Source organism: Saimiri boliviensis, chromosome 5, assembly GCF_048565385.1.
Source record: "Saimiri boliviensis isolate mSaiBol1 chromosome 5, mSaiBol1.pri, whole genome shotgun sequence".
NCBI classification, from domain to species: Eukaryota; Metazoa; Chordata; class Mammalia; order Primates; family Cebidae; genus Saimiri; species Saimiri boliviensis.
Genome location: NC_133453.1, coordinates 80,542,427 through 80,554,768, shown reverse-complemented (window position 1 = coordinate 80,554,768; position 12,342 = coordinate 80,542,427). Strand labels below are relative to the sequence as shown.

General features: G+C 41.2%; 1 protein-coding gene and 1 non-coding gene across 7 annotated transcripts in view; one reads left to right on the top strand and one right to left on the bottom strand.

Moving 5' to 3' along the window:
* Positions 1-12,342, top strand: part of TANC1 (tetratricopeptide repeat, ankyrin repeat and coiled-coil containing 1) — a 277,351-nt gene that overhangs the window by 49,286 nt on the left and 215,723 nt on the right. The gene's annotated exons all lie outside the window — the stretch shown is intronic.
* On the bottom strand, positions 9,578-9,684 carry LOC120364406 (U6 spliceosomal RNA). The gene has a single exon (XR_005579668.1). It is a non-coding gene; the product is annotated as a U6 spliceosomal RNA (small nuclear RNA).

The following is a 12,342-nucleotide window of genomic DNA, read 5'->3' as shown; positions in this document are numbered from 1 at the left end:
TTTAAAGAGGCATAAACTGTGTACTTTGCCTGTGATCTTTTCCCTTTTAGTCTTTTTGGAACACTTCTTTGGCGCCCTAACAAGGGAATGATCAGTGTTTTGAGGGTTTATTATATGGGACATACAGCCACATGGGGAGTTGGGACCTTAACTGTTAGGCAACAGTGGAAGTCAAGCTGCTAGGTAGTTCTTGAGTTTGGATTGATACTCAGAATGTTATATTTATAAGATAAAATATATCCTCTCACTTTGAATTACCAGTAGTATTTTAAGGAACCTTTTATGCTAAACATTTATGCCAAAAAGGCATCAGTTTAATAAATTCCCAAGTGCAGTGGAGTTTCTCCTTACAGCCAGGTGTCTTCTGTCTGACTTAAGACAGTAAACTCACAGGGGATGGCCCTGTAAGTGTTAGGAAATAAGTATTTGCAGTGGTTCTGAGTTTGGAAGACTGTGAATGCAAACTGGATATACCTGTTCTCTGTGTGTGTGTGTGTCTCAGGTTAATTGCAATTTTCAAAGTAACTGTAAATTTGCTTGTATTTTACATACATATATTTTTGAATGAGAGACAGATGTCTTGCAGATGAGCAGTCTGGGTAACATATATATATTTATGTAGGGAGGGAAAGCATTAGGACAAATACCTAATGCATTCAGGGCTTAAAACCTAGATGATGGGTTGATAGGTGCAGCAAACCACCATAGCACATGTATGCCTATGTAACAAACCTGCAATGTTCTGCCCATGTATCCTAGAACTTAAAGTTAAATAAATTAATTAAAAAAGAAAAAAAGATGACTTAGAAAGTGGCAGCATGTAGAAATGTAAAAATAGTGCACTGATTGGGACGTTCTCCTGTGTATGTTGATTTATAGCCCAGTGGGACTCTTAGTGTCTGTGTGCATTTTGAATACTGTTATAGAACAGGCATGATTCAAACCTGTTGTCAGTGTTGTGCAGCATCCCGCAGTTCAAAGGCAGCCAGTTACATAGTGCTTGGCAGGAAGCCTTCCATTTTGAATATTGGTTGAGAGAAAAGAGAGAATGAGGAGTCTGTGTGGAGCATTTTATGGTGAAGTAAGCACAGCCCAACTGCTGTAGACAGGTATTAAAAGCCTATCCCACTGGCCTCATTCTGTATTTGCTACAGATGCATTCCCATGAGACCTCCAGATTGAAAAGAAAACCCACTGTTCTGCTGTGCAGCTGTTAAAATAGTTAATACTGCGTTTCCCAACTATTATGGGATGTGCCATATGTGGCCTTTGAGAACATGAACTTATAGTGCATTGGGGGAAGTCTTTGGGATCATTAACAGTATAATTCTAGCAAACAACAGCAGACAAAATTATGTGGGCTACAGTAATTCTTTTTAAGAAAAAACTGTAATAAAATATATGTAACATAGAATTTACGTTTTAATCCAAAATGTAAGTGTACGATTCAGTGGCATTACGTACATTCACATTGTTGTGCAGCCGGTATCACCATCCATCTCCAGAACTTTTTCATCCCAAAGGAAAATTCTGTACCCATTAAACACTGGTACTTTCCCTTTCTCCTTCCCTCAGTCCCTCTAACCTCTTTTCTACTTTGTCTTTATGAATTTGCCTATCCTAGATATCTCATGCAGTAGAATCGTGTATTTGTCCCTTTGTGCCTGATGGCCCTTGTAATTCTTAAGTTGTATCTATGTAGCTTCTACTGTGTGCCATTTTCTTTTTGATCATAAAGTAATTTAGTAGATGACTTCAGAATATTAAAATTTTGGGACAAAAAATAACAAATAAAACTCAAGGATAGAAATGTGAAACTCTCATGCCTTCGGGGGCCTGAAGGTGGTAACATCTAATACTTAGTATCAGGTAACATCTAATACTTACAGTATCAGTTCCTGTATCAGCTGCAGCTCTGAGTACGTTGCAGATAATAACACATTGACGCTCATGCCAGCTCTGTGAGGTAGATATTATTAATAATACCTTAGTTTTGCAGATGAGAAACTGAGGCCCAGAGAGATTAATTCCTTGCCTAAGATACTGACATGGCTGGTGTGTGGCAGAGCCCGGGTTGCAGCTCAGCAGTCTGCTCCAGAGACCAAGCTCCTACAAGCTCCTTTAGGTGCACAGGTACAGTGGGCTGCTGCAGCCCAGCAGCCAGGGAGTGAGCCAAAGGAAGCAGCCAGTGATTTTCAGCCCATGTTGGGAGTGATGGGAATAGAAATTCTGCGCAGGTGGTTGCTTAGTGGGAATGCAGGCAGAACACTGCTGGCACTTGCAAGTTTTCAAAAGAAACTAGAACTCCTTATTTATGTGTAACCTCCTGATTTCTAAATGTTGGCAACCTAATTCAGTTAAAGACAAAAACAAAGCATGTGGGGCAAACAATATCTGTGGCCCACTACCTTCAGACCTTTGCTCTAGAGGTTTCGGGATAATCTTTTTCTTATTAGATCCCTCAGCAGTTGGTACTTCTGGGACACTCATCCACTTGTTTGGACCTGGAGGCAGGGTCTTGATGATCTTTGCTTCCCCAGCTGCAGTTTTCTTTCTTTCTTTCCTTTCCCTCCCTCCGTGCCTCCCTTCCTCCCTCCCTTCCTTCCTTCCTTCTTTCCTTTCTCTCTCTCTCTCTTCTTTTTTTTTTTTGAGACGGAGTCCTGCTCTGTCGCCCAGGCTCGAGTGCAGTCGCACGATCTCTGCTCACAAAGCAGCCGGGACTACAGGTGCTTGCCACTACGCCTGGCCAATTTTTGTATTTTTTGGTAGAGGCGGGGTTTTGACATATTGGCCAGGCTGGTCTCAAACTCCTGGCCTCAAGTGATTCACCTGCCTCAGCCTCCCAAAGTGTTGGGATTACAGGGGTGCAGCTGCAGCTTTCATACAGCAATTGTCAGTAAATGTGTGCTGAGCAAATGAGTCTTGAAAGCACTCATGACGTCTTCCTGAGTGCTGCCAAGAGTTCACAGAAAATCTAATTTTAAACAAAACAAAACTAGTTGATTTTGAGAGGATAATATCTTTTCATTCAGGACTTAATTTTTTGTTTTATGGGGGAGCTCCTTTGAATTAACAATGCTGAGTAGAATAGGACTTTATTTTTTATTTTTATTTTTGAGACAGAGTTTTGGTCCCTCGCCTAGGCTGGAGTGCAGCGGCGCCATCTCAGCTCACTGCAACCTCTGCCTCCTGGGTTCAAGTGATTCTTCTGCCTCAGCCTCCTGAGTAGCTGGGATTACAGGCCCATGCTACCACACCTAGCTAATTTGTATTTTTGGCAGAGATGGGGTTTCGCTATGTTGGCCAGGTTGGTCTCAAACTCCTGACCTCAAGTGATCCACCCACATCAGCCTCCCAAAGTGCTGGGATTATAGGTAGGAGCCACCACACCTGGCTTTAGAATAGCACTTTAAAGTGATTTTTTTTTTTTTTCCACAGAAAAAGTCCCACCAGAGAGATTTAAATATATGCTATATGTAACACATATAAACTGAAACTTCTTTATTTCAATGACAGCCACAGCATTTATAAGATACTTACTGCATGCTAGCCACTGTGTTAAGGGTTTTACATGCCTTATTTTGTGAAGTCAATTAAGAATTTGTGGATTTGAATTGAATTTAGATTCAGAAAGACTTGAACGTATCTGATACAATATACTGGCTTTGCCCATGAAGCTGTTCGGGGCAATGAATTTAAGACACTTGTCCAAGGTCATACATATGCTGTATGTACAGCCAGAGCCCTTTGGACACACACATCTGTTGAGTGATATAGACAACCTTCTTGGACACACCTGTTGTGTGGTGTAGTCAGTCTCTTTTTTTCCCCTGGCCTCTGGTCCAATAGTGTCTTTTTAGGTACCATAATGCTTCTACTTTTATCTTTCCATCATCTGTGGAAAGGTAGGATTAAAGTGTAATATAATGTGTCAGTCATATAAATCTTCTGAGCTACCAGTCATTACCAGGGTATTCAAAATGGTTTGCTAGTACAGGCATATATTTGGATTGTCTTTTTGCCTTTGTGAAATGCCTGGAGTTAGCAGTTACCTGTGGCTAAGAAAAGAGACCTCACTTCATTAGAACAGAACCCTAAACCAAATGATCTGATCGTCTTATAGATAATACTGTAAATGAAAATGTAAGGGTAATTAAAAAATTTTTAAAGGGTAGTTTATACATAATGATATAGTAATCCTTGACTTTTGTTATATAATTTGGTAGGTAGACATCAGTGGTTTTAAGATCATTTCTAGTGGGGAGGGCAGGGTTTGTACCCTTCTCTCATTCAGCTGAAAATTATTTAGGCTTTTCTTTTTAAAAGATAACCAAAGTAATCTATGCTTCTGGTAGAACTTGTTAAAAATAGGGAAGTAGCTGGGCAAGGTGGCATGCACCTGTAGTTCTAGCAATTCAGGAGTCTGAGATAGAAGGATCAGTGGTGCTCGAGTCCAGGGGATTGAGATGGTAGTGCGTTAGAATCATGCCTGTGAATAGCCATTGCACTCCAGCCTGGGTAATGTAGCAAGATTCTTTCTCTTAAAAAAAAAAGAAAGAAAAAATAACTTTGCATTCAGAAATTTGCTGGAGACATTTTTAAATAACATAGTAACTTAATTTAAATTTAACAGAATACAACTGAAATTAAAATTTATGGAAATGCCGAACTTCAGTTTGATTTTTTTTCCTCAAACTTTCAGTCTTCTGCTTTACTATACTATCCACATTCAAGAGATGTATAAACAGTATAGGTTGGCATATAATTAAGGGCTGGAATCTGATATACAGGTCATAAGTCCAAGTTTGAGGAAGCATTGAGAATTCTCAGGGACATGTAAAGTCCCATTTAAAAAAAATTAAAAACCTTACAACCTGTCTTAAATTAAGACAACTGAAAAATTTTGACAATGAATTAATGGAGAGATGAGTGTCTTTTTCAGTATTTCAGAACTGGGAAAAAAGAGCTCCGTTACTTAAAAATTTGAAATCCTGATACATGTAATTTTACTTGCTCCCAACAACCTTTGGTGGTATTCCTGTTTTTATCACTGAACGCTGTTGAAGGCTGATGGAGCAGTGTCAGCCTGGAGGTGTGGCCAGAATGCCACCCTGTCTGATCTGACGCTGTTGTTATCCCATTCACAGTTGCAACTTGGGAGTTAAGCAGGGAAGCTCTCCGAGCAGTTCAGAATACGTAGTGCATGTATAGGGTACGCGCCAGCGTGTATGTACCTTTCTCCTAAGTGTGTGCCTAGGACCTCTTGTTTTTGATCTGGAGGCCACTTGAATTAAGGATTTGTTCCAGGGTTCTATTCATAAGAAATGACAAGCTGGAAAGTAGAAATAGAGGTGGCCTGGAGAAGCTGGCATGCCTGACTGGATAAGATCATCAGCTTGGGAACCACACAGGCTGTATGGCTTGACAGACATTCCTAAGATCTCTTGGCAGGACAACTGGGTTTTTGATGACTTTGGGCTAGGTCTTGTTCATGACCCAAATGTTCATCAGGTGCATACTATATACCAGGGGCCAGTGTGTGATGATAAACACATTAGGGTCCCTTCCTTGTTCATAACCTAGGAGGGCACATGGTTTCACATACAAATAGAAGTCAGTATACTAAGGGTTACATAGTGGGATGAGTGGCATATAGTGGAAGCATAGGGAAAATTGAGACTTCTGCTTCTGACTGAAAGGAATGCTTTGTGGTCATGGGGAGTGAATAGGAATTGTCCAGGTAGAATAAAAGGACGTTCTAGGTAGAGAGCGAGAGAGATCTTTATATGTAAAATAGACAGACCCTGACAAATTTTAGAGAAAACTTTATACCAAATTGGTAACCCATGGCCTATTTTTTGAGGCAGAGTCTTGCTCTGTCACTCAGGCTGTAGTGCAGTGGTATGATTTCGGCTCACTGCACCCTCCACCCTCCGGGCTCAAGCAATCTTCTCATCAGTCTCCTGAGTAGCTGAAAACACAGGTGCATACTACTGTGCTTGGATATATTTTTGCATTTTTGAAAGAGATAAGATCTCACCATTCTGCCCAGGCTGGTCTCAAACTCCTGAGCTCAAGCAATCCTCCCACTTTGGCTTCCCAAAGTGCTGGAATTAAAGCATGCACCATGGCTCCTGGCCACTCATGGCTTTTAAAAATCATTATAGAAATCGTCAAAAATAAGGCAGGGTGCGGTGGCTCACACCTGTAATCCCAGCCCTTTGTGAGGCCAAGGTGTGTGGATCACCTGAGGTCAGGAGTTCAAGACCATCCTGGCCAACATGGTGAAACCCCATCTCTAATTTTTTTGAAAATACAAAAAAATTAGCTGGGCGTGGTGGCACACGCCTGTAATCCCAGCTACTTGGGAGGCTGAGTTAGGAGAATTGCTTGAACCCAAGAGGCAGAGATTGCAGTGAGCCGAGATTGCGCCACTACACTATAGCCTGGGCAACAGTGCAAGACTCCGTCTCCAAAAAAAAAAAAAAAAAAAAAAAATTACCAAAAATTGCCGGGTGTGATGGTGTTTGCCTGTAGTCCTAGCTACTCAGGAGGCTGAGGCAGGAGAATTGCTTGAACCTGGGAAGTGGAGATTGCAGTGAGCTGAGATCATGCCACTGCACTCCAGCCTGGGCGCGACAGTGAGACTCCATCTTAAAAAAAAAAAAAGAAATTGTTAAAAATATACAAGTAACGAGGCATATAACAAACCATCGCGTATCTACCAACCAGCTTCACAAATATCAACACTTCGTCAATCTTGTTTCAGTAGCCCTACATTGCTTTTTGTTGTTGTTGTTGGAGCAGTTTATTTTTTAGTGTATATATTTAAGGTCTACCACCTGATGTTTTTGTATATAGTCATGTGCCACTACATGGCATGCATATACAGTGGTGGTCCCGTAAGATTATAATAGGAACTGGAAAATCCCTATTGCCTGGTGACATGGTAGCCTTTATAATGTTATAGTACAGTTACCTTATTTTTGAAATAAATTTAGTGTAGCCTAAGTGTACAGTGTTTATAAAGTCTACAGTAGTGTACGGTAATGTCCTAGACCTTTACGTTCACTCACTTCTCCACTCACCCACCCAGATCAACTTGCAGTCCTGCAAACTCCATTTGTGGTAAGTACTCTATGCCGCAGCATTTAAAAAATCTTTTAGGCCTGGCACAGTGTCTCATGCCTGTAATTCCAGCGCTTTGGGAGGCTGAGACAGGTCACTTGAGATCAGGAGTTCAAGACCAGCCTGGCCAACATGGTGAAACCCCATTTCTACTAAAAATATACAAATTAGCCAGGCATGGCTGTGTGTGTCTGTAATCCCAGCTACTCAGGAGGCTGAGGCAAGAGAATTGCTTGAACCTGGGAGGCAGAGGCTGCAATGAGCCAATATTGTGCCACTGAACTCCAGCCTGGGTGACAGAGTGAGACTGTCTTAAAAAAAAATCTTCCAGATCATATTTAGATCATGTTTTTACTGTGCCTTTTCTATGTTTAGATATGTTTAAATACACAAATACTTCCCCTTGTGCTACATTTGCCTCCAGGATTCAGGGCAGTAACATGCTGTGCTGGTTTATAGCCTAGGAGCAATAGGCTCTAGCATATAGCCCAGGCTTGTAGATTTGTGTAAGTACACGCTTATATTCACACAGTGATGCTGATGCTGAATCCTGCACCTTCCATTCTCCATCCCTATCATTAAGCCACCCATAACTGTACTTAGCTTGATATACATATACATAGTGAAGTGATTACTATGGTCAAGCAAATTAACATGCCCATCATTTCATATAGTTAACTACCTTTCTTTCTTTTTTTGTGGTAAGAGTACCTAAAATCTACTCTCTTGACAAAGTACCAGTAAACAATACAATGTTATTAACTATAGTCTTCATGTTGTACATTAGCTTTCTAGATATTCATTCTGCATAACTGCAACCTTTGATCTATATTTGATCCCCAGCAGTTTAAAGCAAATCCCAGACATTATGTAATTCCCTTTGTAAATAGTATGTATCTGTAACTCATTAATAAAGATCCCCCCATGCCATTAATACAAAACAAAATGAGGATAATTCCCTAATACTCATCAATACCCAGTCCATGGGTATTGATTTCTCCCATTAACACAGGTTTCATTATCTAAGGGATTCTTTTTTTTTTTTTCTTTTTTTTTTTTTAAGCACACTACATTTTTCAGGGATGTTGGATACATGGGGCTTCACTATAATGCCATATTTTTATTTATTTCTTTGGAAATGCTATACTATTTATTTGGTTTTATTTCTGATCATTTAACGGATCAGACTGGCCCCATGGAGCCAGTCTGGAGGGCTGTACCTTAAAACTTTCTTTATTGCTTGTTTGTTATATATAAAGGCCTTTTCAGGGATGCAGTGAACATTCAAATTCTGAGAGCTAGATCGTAAATGGTTTAGGTTACTCTGACCAATTCCTTTGATTTTACTTCAGTGTTTTTTGTAGAGACGGGGTCTCACTCTATCGCCCAGGCTGGAATATAGTGGCATGCTCATAGCTCACTGAAGCCTCCAGTCCTGGGCTCAAGTGATCCTCTTGCCTCAGCTTCCCAATGGTTAGGACTACAGGGGTACCCACAGTTCTTGGCTAACTTTTAAATTTTTTGTAGCCATAGGGTGCAGCTATTGTCCAGCATAGTCTTGAACACCTGGCCTCAAGCAGTCCTCCTATCTTGGCCTCCCAAAGTGCTGGGATTACAGGTATGAGCCACTGCGTCTGGCCTTGCTTCAGTTTTTAGCTTCCAGTGTTTAGGTCATGTTCTCCTCAGCCTTTAAAAGCTGTTGCCTAGCATTCCTTCTTGGCATGGACCCAGCTCAGTGTCCTTACTCAGATGCTTGTAGTAGTCCCTGCAGCCTCAGCTGATCCTTCAGGGTTGGGCCTATGTTGTCTTTTTTTTTTTTTTCCTGAGGCTTTCTTAGATGACCTCAGCTTCTTTGGCTTCCTGTCCCTCTCCATTTTTTCTACCCCACACTCTAGTCTTTAATTATATGCTGTCTTTTTCTGTTGCTGTAACTGAATACCTGAGACTCAGCAATTTATAAAGAAAATATATTTCTTACAGTTTTGGAAATTATGAAGTCCAGTGTCTTGAGGCTATATCTGGGAGGGCCTTCTTGCTGGTAGGGACTCTGTAGAGTCCCAAGGTGGCTCAGAATATCCTGAGCCTGGTACATGCTGCTAGTCCATGCCACTTGTACCTCCTAGAGTGCTGGGTTGAGCTGCACTTGGGGTTGCTGAGTGGTGGAGTGGCTGAGGAGTGCTGCATTGGGATGCAGAAAGCAGAGACCCAAGGGGGTCCTGGGCAGCAACCCCATGGAGGGTGCCTGGATCCTTCTCTTGAAACCATTCCGCCCTTCTAGAGCTCTGGACCAGTGATGGGAGGGACAGCCTCAAAGATCTCTGAAATGCCAGTTGTCTTTTTCTCATTCTCTTGATAATTTCATCGTCAATAGTAATCTCCTTAACTAATGATCACCTAGCCACAGCCTTGTTTCCTCTCCTGAACACAGTTTTCACTTTTTTTTTTTTTTTTAAACATGGAATGCTTCATGAACTTGCATGTCATCCTTGCACAGGGACCATGCCAATCTTCTCTGCATTGGTCCAATTTTAGTATATGTGCAGCTGAAGGAAGCACCTTTTTTACTCTTAATGTGGTCAGACTACAGAGTACTGAAGTCTTCCCATTCTGTTTTCCTTTTAATTATACATTTTGTCTCTAAGTCATTTCTTTGCTCTCACATCTCACTGGATGTGGTCAAAAATAACCATGCACCATCCTGAATGCTTTGCTGCTTAAATATTTCTTCTGCCAGATATCTTAGTTTATTGCTCTCAAGGTCTGCATTTCATAAAGACCTAGGGCATGGACACAATTTAGCCAAGCTTGTTGCTACTTTGTGACAAGGATGGCCTTTACTCCAGTTTCCTATACTTTGTTCCTGATTTCCATCTAAGGCCTTGTCAGAATGGCCTTTACTGTTCAAATTTCTACCAACATTTCGGCCACCGCCACTGAAGCAATCTTGAAGAAGATTCAGACTTTCCACTAGCTCTTGTCTTCTGAGCCCTCATCAGAATCTCCCCTAATGCTCCACTTACAGCAATTATAGGCTTTTTCTAGCTTACTCCTTCGAACCCTTCCAGCCTCACTGCCCAGTTCCAAAGCCACTTCTACATTTTCAGCAGTTATAGCAGTGACCTCATTCTTGGTACCTATTTTCTGTCATAGTCAATTTTTGGTTGCTATAACTGAATGCCACAGACTGGGTAATTTATAAAAAAGAAAAAAATATTTCTCACAGTTCTGGAGGCTGTGAAGTCCAGAAGCATGATGCTGGCATCTGCTTGGCTTCAAATGAGGGCCTTCTTCCTGCCTCATAACGTAGCAGAAGGTATCACATAGCGAGAGGGCAAGAGTATTCATGTCAGCTCAAGTCTTTCCTCTTCTTCTCAAGCCCCCAGTTCTATCATGGGAACCCCATCCTGATGACCTCGTCTCATCCTTATTTCCTCCCAAAGGCCCTACCTCCACTCCACATAGGAATTTGAGGATTAAGTTGCCAACACATAAAAGTTGGGGGACACATTCAAACCATAGCATATGCTAATTGTTTTTTTGTTTGTTTTTTTGATATGGACTCTCTTGTCGCCCAGGCTGGAGTGTAATGGCACGATCTCACCTCACTGCAACCTCCACCTCCCGGGTTCCAGTGATTCTCCTGCCTCAGCCTCCCAAGTAGCTGGGATTATAGGCATGTGCCATCATACCTGGCTAATTTTTGTATTTTTAGTAGAGATGGGGTTTCATCATGTTGACCAGGCTGGTCTCGAACTCCTGACCTCATGTGATTTGCCCGCCTTGGTCTCCCAAAGTGCTAGGATTATAGGCGTGAGCCACTACGCCCAGCCTGATGTTTACTGTTTACACTTCTCTTTCGTGTAGACAAAATGAAACAGTAGAAAGGATAAGAACTTTGAAGCCAATGTAATCTAAATCTTTGAGTTTATATACTCATATTTTTAAAACCTTCTGGATAAAAAACAAAACACATGAGAAAATTTTAAGTGTACAATATCGTCAACTTACAAGCACAATGTTATGCAGCAGACTTCTAAAATGATTTTATCCTCTGTGACTGAAACTTTATATTCTTTAAACAACTCTCCATTTTCCTCTCTCCCCAAGTCCCTGGCATTCACTGTTTGCTCTACTTCTATGAGTTTGACTATTTATTTATTTTTGACTATTATTATTATTGAGACAGGGTCTCTCACTCTGTTGCCCAGTCTAGAGTACAGTGGCTTGATTGTAGCTCACTATAACTTAAACTCCTGTGCTCAAGTGATCCTCCCAAGCAGCTGAGACTAAAGGCATGTGCTGCTATACACAGCTAATTTATAGATTTTTTTTGTAGAGATGGAGATCTTGTTGTGTTGCCCAGGCTGGTCTCGAACTCATGTTCTCAAGTGATCCTCCCAAGTCCGCCTCCCAAAGTGCTGGGAGTACAGGTGTGAGTCACAGTGCCTGGCTGAGTTTGACTACTTTATATGCCTCATAAGAGTGGAATCATGTGCTATTTGTCCTCTGTGACTGTTTTATTTCTCTTGCATAATGTCTTCAAGGTTCATTCATGTTGTAGCATGTATCAGGATTTCCTTTTCATGGCTGAATAATCGTGTGTGTGTGTGTGTGTGTGTGTGTGTGTATCTATCACATTTTGTTTATCCATTCATCAGTGAGTGAATATTTAGGATGCTTCTACATTTTGGTTTTGTGAATAATGCTGCAGTGAACATGGGGAGTGCAAATAGCTTTTTGGGATTCTGACTTCAGTTCTTTTGGATAAATACCCAGAAATGAGATTGTTGGATCATATGCCTCAGTTTTTTTATGAAGGTTTGTAACATGGAACATGTGCATTGTTCCATGTAATTCATGGCGTGCAGAGTGGGTTGTTCCCTGTCTCGGCACCCTCTCTTGAAATCCGGTGTCCATATAGTTTGAGTATTTTAACTGTGCTTTATCATAAGTACTTAGTATTTCTTGCTTAACTAATGTCCTATTATTTTTTAGAGACAGTCTTGTTCTGTCAATCAGGCTGGAGTGCAGTGGCACAATCATAGTTCACTGTAACTTTGGAATCCTGGGCTCAAGCAGTCCTCCCACATTAGCCTCCTGAGTAGCTGAGACTATAGGTGCATGCTACCACACCCAGCTAACTAAAAAAAAATTTGTGTAGAGATAAGGTGTTACTGTGTTGCCCAGGCTAGTTTTGAACTCCTAGTCTCAGGT